This window comes from Pseudophryne corroboree, chromosome 7, assembly GCF_028390025.1.
Source record: "Pseudophryne corroboree isolate aPseCor3 chromosome 7, aPseCor3.hap2, whole genome shotgun sequence".
In the NCBI taxonomy this organism is placed as follows: domain Eukaryota; kingdom Metazoa; phylum Chordata; class Amphibia; order Anura; family Myobatrachidae; genus Pseudophryne; species Pseudophryne corroboree.
Genome location: NC_086450.1, coordinates 310929190 through 310937356, shown reverse-complemented (window position 1 = coordinate 310937356; position 8167 = coordinate 310929190). Strand labels below are relative to the sequence as shown.

The window sequence follows — 8167 nt, the reverse complement described above, 5'->3', positions numbered from 1 at the left end:
CTTGTTTTACTATATGTCATACTAATTGCAACAGAATACAGTGTCACCTGTCCTACAGTAACACATGTAGATATTCTCACAGGGGTTCAATCCCAACCAGGGGGTAAATATATTAAGCAGCATGGGTGGTATAATGGTTAGCATTAATGCCTCACAACACTGAGGTAATGGGTTCAATAAGCACCATGGCCCTAACTGTATGGAGTTTGTATATTATCCCCGTGCTTGCATAGATTTCCTCCAGGGACTTTTGCGATGAAGCTGCAATTTTGCTGGTTTGAAATTTATTGAGAACGATTTGCATGGAAATCGCATGTCAAATGCGACTTTGCACTCCAAATAGCAGCAAATCACCACCGGAGCAAACATAGTTAAAATAACATTGGTACAAATGCAAATGATGAATTTACTAAGAAACATTTTTGCAAAGTCACACCAAAGTTGTATCTCAATGCACAAAATGAATGAGCTTGTTTAACAAAAGTGTTGATATACCATTTTTTTACCAAAATTATTCAAAGTTGCAGCAAAGTGGCATCTCAAGGCACCAAATCAATAAGCTTACAAGCAATTTTATACAACACAATTTAAATTACCTTCCACCCAGTCAGGACATTTAAAAAAGCAAACCAAGTCAGTTGCAGCACTCTCTTTCTACTTTCAAGCATGGCTGAGACAGGTTTTGTGCTGATGTACTATCAAGCTACTAGTTCATGTACTCTGCACCAGCTGACTGCCTCCTCTACCCAGGAGAAAGAATCAGAACAGAAGACCCAGCAGGTTGAGCCAGACACTGCACAGCCATGAGTTTTATCTGATCTAAACAAATTCCTGGCTGTTCTGTACTTCTTTGCTACTGGAAGCTTTTAGTCAGTGACATGGAGGATTCCAAGACACCTCTTTTCACATCACCTAGGCCCAGTCCTTGATACATTTAAGATTATCTTCTGTACCTATATATGCTTCTCTAGCCACGATTCACAGTATCATGATGTCAGTTAAGCTTTGTATAGGATTACAGACATGCTCAATATCCTCAGTGCTATATACTGCACACACATTGAGCTTAGGCCATCTAGGACATGAGCACATGTGTTCCTAAATCTCCACCACAGCTATTCCACCAATATGCAGGTGGTTTGTGATGCAAACCAAAGAATCCTGAGCATTTTAGTTGGCTATCCTGGCTCATGCCATGATTCATTCGTCACCTGTCAGTCATTCCTGTGTGCAAAGTTTGACGTGAGACAAATGCCAGAGGGATGGCTGATTGGTAAGTACACGTTTGTCTGGTTACTTTCACAATACACACCTAGAAATGAGGTCACTTTAACCTTCAAAAACATTCCTTAATTTGCCTTACAGGGGTCTTGGGGTATGGATGTTTCTATTGGCTTCTGGCTCCATTGTCACTTTCTTATAGTCATGCTGAGTGAAAGTGATACACATACAGATGTGGTCTCATATACCTTTCCTTATTTGCTTCATGTCACATGAAATGCTTAGCATTCTAAGATGCTCCACAATGAGATTGGATCACCCAGGCCAAGTCCTTGATACATTTAAGATTATCTTCTGTACCTATATATGCTTCCCTAGCCACTATTCACATTATTTTTTCCTGCAAAAGAATGTATAAAACAGTAGATTAAAGTACTGTACTATATTTTAAGAAATGTTACAAGCCATGGCTATGTTGCAGATTAGTTTGCATGGCTAATTTGGCCATATGGCTAAATTGGGAAAGGTGCACATAAACACATCTGTAAGTTAACTATATCTGTGATAAAACATACATTTGGGCTATCAAATTTTAGGTTCCACTGTCTTCATAGATCTGGAGGGACTTTGTTGTATTCCATTGGTAAAACCTGTGACATTGTGCTCTGCTGCTGTGCACTGCATAATCTGTGCCATAATAAACCACACAGTTTTCCTTTTAATTAAGGTGTGTTAAGTGGATAATTAATAATTGCATGAAATTATATTCTTAGAAACTAGAATCTCCTGTGGTTTGATTGTAGGGGAAAAATAGCTCTTAACTCTGTGTGACAAAAGGAAGACATTTGGTCAGTATGAGTAAATGGAGGAAAAACGAGGGTACACACAACCCAATTACCAATTGTGGTGTTTGGTCCAAAAATAGTAATTCAACCGATCAGCAAGTCCCCTCCCAAAAATAAACCAAAAACAATCAGTTTTCCACTCCAATATGTAGATGTTGTTATGATTACACTCCGTTCTGTAGGTTTACAGGTGGTGCCTTGTGATGCTGACGCAATTACCCACTGCCCAGCAGTCTTCTTGCCTCCTACAATGCTAGGCTTCTCCTATAGCAGCCGCCTTTCCAGGATGAATTATGTCCACCCCATACTCAGATGCCGCCAGGTCTTTCATATGGAGAAGGCGACTGTCGGAGGCTGGGCAGGGATAAATGCAGTATGGTGAGACATTCACCAAACACAACCTCACTACTATGCAAAGGCACAGACTGAGGAATAAATAAGGAGGGATTGTGAGTCCAGCAATGCACAGGTTGGAATATAATATTAACACAATCATTATATACATGCAACAATGCACAGGGTGTTATGAACAACGAGACTGTAAATACAAATGATTTGTAAAGGCAACAATACACAAGGTGGATACAATAAAGAAACGTAGGCAAGACAGTTCCTGTGTGGAAACTCCACACCAAAACCTGAATTCAAGGCTAGCTGGATCAGATCAGGAAATTAGTCAGGCAGGGTCTTAGAATCATGGGTATTTCACAGGCTGACAGGTTCTCACAAGAGCAGGAACTATCACCAGAGATTTGGGAGAGGCCAGGAAGGGAATATAAATGGTGCTGCACCAATCAGAACCCAGGAGCCTTAATTAATAAACTATGCAGCTGCTCTGCTGCATGTACCTCATTCCCTAAGCAATGGGGACATGTACCTCATTCCCTAAGCAATGGGGAATGCAGTCTGCCTCCAGCCTCCCCAATGCTAGGAGTCCAGTGGCTCCCAGGGCCTGGCGTCCACCTGTTAGGTACCGGGCTGAGACCAGGATGCATTGCGCTCAGCATTAGCCTGTTGCTAGGCGCCGGGCGGGGATCAGCGGGAGACACAGCATCCTGGCTCGCAGGCAACGGCCAGAACACGCATCTCGTGCTGCAGCTGACAGATGTTGGCTTTTGTGTATCAAATCTAATGCACATTTGTTCTTGCCAATAAATGTGCATTGTAGTTAGAGAGGCATGGATGGGTCAGCATTAGGAGGGATTGCTGAATCCAGAGTTCCATTGGAGAAGTTTGGGGTGTCTCCAGGTAAGCTGGCTCTCAGATGCTGTAGGAGCAATTATCATGTGGCTTTACACTGGGCTATTAGACCCAGACATATTTGTCATTATTTATGGGGTGGGTTTGGGGTGCAATTTTTCCCTGTGTTGGAATGGCTAGGCTGCTTCAGGTTGGCACACCTTAACACTTTATTAACACTTATCTTTTTCCCTGTCACATTGTATATATTTTTGTATTATTTTAATCACACCTCACTTACATAGCACTTCAGCTACTGCGGAACTACACATCCCAGCATGCCATGCTTCAGTTTTACATTGCCTTAATAGCAAAACTGTGGCAGGGCATGATGGGATGTGTAGTTTCATAGCATCTGGAGGGCCACAGGTTGAAGACCCATGTGCTAAGGCTATCCTTCATCTCTGCAGAAACTCACCAAATTCCTGCGTACATGGAGTTGTGTGATGAACTTTCACTTGCTGCTTCTCCCCACTCTTCACAGGAGGGTGCAGCGGTAGTAACTGTTTGGCAGATCGTCCTTAAAGAAAAGAAGCATGTGTAAATTGCAAGCCAACAATGTTTTTTGTCACTTACAGTACCACAGCAAAATCCTCCAAATGTACTTACATTGCTGTTTATCATCCTGGCTTTGGGGTGGCCAGGACACTTTTTTCTTCACTCCAAAATGTTTGCCTGTAATGTCATAGTGGCAGGGGTTAAAGTGAGCTGGAACAGGGTGGAACTGCGTTTTGTCAGTTCCACTTGGAGACGGAATGCAGTTCCGCCTCCTCCGGCTCACCTAACCCATAGTGTGCACGGAGCCACAAGGAGATACCGGCTCCTGAGATTGTGTTACCAGTGGATGCCCGGCTCCCTTTCCACAGCAGAAGCCAGTCGCAGGAGCTCACTACTGAGCTCCGGCTTCGGCTCTGTCAGTGCGTGCTATGGGACAGACGTCATGATGTCACTCTCATAGTGCTGAGGAGCCGACACCAGGAGGATCACAGTGGTCGAACGCGGGAGCGGGACTTAATAAGTATGTTTTTTTTTAAACATGTGTGAGTGTATTAATGACTGTCTACTGGGGCAAGCTATAGGGGGCAAACTACTGGGGGACAAACTACTGGGGGCAAGCTACAGGGGGCTAACCTTTGAGGGCAATCTACAAGGGGGCAAGCTACAAGGGGGCAAGCTACTGGGGGCAAACTACAAGAAGGCTATCTACTGGGGGCAAACTACAAGGGGGCAAGCTACTGGGAGAAAACTACAGGGGGGCAAGCTACTAGGGGCAAGCTACTGGAGGCAAACTACAAGGGGACATATTACTGGGTGCAAACTGCAAAAGTGCAAGTTACTGTGGGCAAACTACAAGTGGAAAACTACTTGGGGAAAACTACAGGGGTGCATTACTACTGGGGCATAACTACAGGGGCGCATTACTACAGGGGGGCATTACTACTGGGGGCATAACTACAGGGGCTAAATTACTGGGGGCATTACTACTTGGTGGCTTAACTACAGGGGGCTAAACTACAGGGGGGCTAAACTACAAGAGGGCAAACTACATGGGGACGTTACTTCTGGGGGCTAAACTACTTGGGGCAAACTACTGGGGGCTAACTACAAGGGGACAAGCTTCTGGGGTCAAACGACAGGGGCACATTACTACTGGGGACATAACTACAGGGGTGCATTAATACTGGGGGGATAACTACAGGGCATTACTACTGGGGGCATAACTACAGAGGCATTACTACTGGAGGGCATAACTACAAGGGATAAACTACTGGGGGCATTACTACTTGGAGGCTAAACTAAAGGGGGGCTAAACTATAGGGGGCTAAACTACGGGGGGGGCAAACTTCAAGGGGCAAACTACAGGGGGGCATTACTACTTAGGCTAAACTACTGAGGGCATAACTATAGGGGCTAAACTACTGGGGGCATTACTACTTGGGGCAAACTACATGGGGCCAAACTACAGGGGCTAAACTACTGGGGGCATTACTACTGGGGGCTAAACTACTAGGGGTATAACTGCAGGGGCAAAATTACAGGGGTCATTATCACTGAGGGCTAAACTACATGGGGAAAACTACACGAGGACTAAACTACAGGGGCTAAACTACTGGGGGCATTACCACTGGGAGGGTAAAAAAAGTGGGGGTAAACTATTGCAGTCATAACTGCAGGGGTATTACCACTGGGGCTAAACTACTGGGTGCATAACTACTGGGGCTAAACTACAGGGGGCTAAATGACTGGGGGCATTACTACAGATGACATTACTACTGAGGGCAATACTACACAGGGGCATTACCATTAAGGGCATTACTAATGGGGGCACTACTAATGAGGGCATTGTAAAGGGGGCACTTCATAAGGGGCATCACTCCTGGGGACATAAGGGGAACCACTACTATGGACTCTATATAAGGGGCACTACCACTGTGGCCATTACCAGTACAGTGGACATTGCATAAGGAGCACTACTACTGTGGGCACTGTTAAAGGGGCGCTGCTGCTGTGGGCATTGTGTATTACGGGGTGCTACTACTGTGGGCATTATGTGTATTAGGGGTGCTACTACTCAGTGGCGTGCGGTGAGGTCAGTGGCTGGTGAGGCACTGTAGCCATAATGTCCACTGAGTCCCCCCAATGACCCCTACCACCGCCGAGCCAAAGCCTGCTACTGCCCCTTAGCCAATGCCCACTACCACCACCGCTAATGGCCTCTGCCCAATGGCTGCCACCTTCCTGCCATGTCTCCCTCCAGCGCCACCATCCTGCCCTGTCTCCTTCTACACCACCATGCTGGTCTGTCTCCCTCGACGCCAGAATCCTACCCTGTCTCCCTCCAGTGCCACCATCCTGCTCTGTCTCCCTCGATGCCAACATCCTGTCCTGTCTCCCTCCAGCACCACCATCCTGCTCTGTCTCCCTCAACGCCACCATCCAGCCCTGTCTCCCTCCACACCACCATCCTGCTCTGTCTCCCTCGATGCCACCATCCTGCCCTGTCTCCCTCCAGCACCACCATCCTGCTCTATCTCCCTCAACACCACCATCCTGCCATGTCTCCCTCTAGCACCACCATCCTGCTCTGTCTCCCTCAACGCCACCATCCAGCCCTGTCTCCCTCCACCTACCATCCTGCTCTGTCTCCCTCGATGCCATCATCCTGCCATGTCTCCCTCCAGCACCACAGTAGTAAGATGCTAGGAGTATAGGAAAGGGGAAGATAGATTACACCTAACAAGACTATGACTGACACCCCTCCCCCAGGCACATACGCCTTGGACAAAACATAATCACAATTCAAAAATGGCTAATAAACTATAAATATTAATAGGAACATCTACTAATGCCATCATCTGTTTCTTTAACTTACTTATACTGGGCTGACTATGGCTGGAGGGAGCTGGGTCGATCCACAGGTTCCTTGTTTATTCTTACAGCTAGTCTTCTCTGTGTGATGCTGTGTGCTCTTTCTACTTCAATGGACAGATCGCGTCACATACTGGAAGAGGTGGAGGAAGGCATTGGAAGCAGGAAGATCCAGGGACAGCAGGGGCTTGGCATCACTGGTGTATCACACAATGCAGCAGTCACCCAGCAACTTGGCTTGTGGCAGTGGCTAGTAGTCAGGGGATAACCGGGAGCTGCTAGCTTACCACACAGTGCGGCAGGCACCCCACGCTCCAGCCGTCCCATCCTCTTTGCAGCTCTGCCTGTGACAAAGGAAGGCGGCACAGCTGGGGACCATCTGAGCTGGCCACTGGTAGAGCATGGTAACTTAGTGAGGTGACCTCCCAGCAACCCATCAGAGGGAAACCCCCTCCCCTGAATCCGCTTATGTGGCAGCAGGGCTGCCATCAGAAATTATTGGGCCTAGGACTGACATAATAGGCAGGGCCCCCTTCCCCCCACTACTTTATATTTACACAAAAATAATTTAGTCACTCACACTCGGCAGCAATGCACAAACACTCACTGCAGTCATGCTCACACACTGTTATTCCAGAAAAGTTCTGCCTCAGCCAGCAAACATACATCTCTCCTGATCCAGGTTGCTTTTCAGGCACCACGTATCCAGGGGTGTAAGTTCATAGCAGATGCACCGAGGCAAAATAACAATGGTACCCCCCCTTTCACCACCAACGGCTAGGAGACAGAATAACTTTTCTTAATGATATTATAAGCTAGTAAAGAGACTGGCCTTTGCCAGGTCACTTGGTACCTCCCAACCACCACGTCCACCTTACTACCCCCTCCCTTTTCCACCCTGCCCCATAACAGCTGTATATTTACACTGTTCTTGGAGCAGTGTGAACAGAATATAAATAGATAGATATGAGATAGACAGATAGATAGATAGATAGATAGATAGATAGATAGATAGATAGATAGATAGATAGATAGATGGATGGTCATTTGGTGCATGACCATGTTTGCTGACTTATGCCAGTGTAATAAGTCAGCACATTAAATATAAAGTATAATAATAAATTATAATGGTATTAGGGAGTAGTGAGGAAAGTACAGCATAGGGGGTAACAAACACGCCAGTACACAGCTTTCATACAATGTCTAACTGAATACTTTTGACTGATGACCTGAAGGCTTGATTTTTCTCATCAATGCTTTTTTGTAGTCTCCTGCCCCAGCCTGCTTCATCCAAAATTACCATTATGTCTAAATAAAAGGGTCACATTTTCTAAGACAACTGGTGTTTTACACAACATTACTTGGTTACATAGTTACACAGTACATAAACATATACCACATACACACTCACATCGACATATGCAAACACAACCACATTATACATATAGCCACACACATCGACATATGCAGACACAGCCACATACACACACACA

General features: G+C 46.0%; 1 long non-coding RNA gene across 1 annotated transcript; it reads right to left on the bottom strand.

Annotated features, from left to right (window-relative positions):
- Nucleotides 1-529: 529 nt before the first annotated feature.
- LOC134943630 (uncharacterized) lies at nucleotides 530-7573 on the bottom strand. The gene is made up of 3 exons (XR_010181643.1): nucleotides 6679-7573; nucleotides 3724-3825; nucleotides 530-1621 (listed from the first exon to the last, which is right to left on the bottom strand). It is a non-coding gene; the product is annotated as an uncharacterized LOC134943630 (long non-coding RNA).
- Nucleotides 7574-8167: the final 594 nt, after the last annotated feature.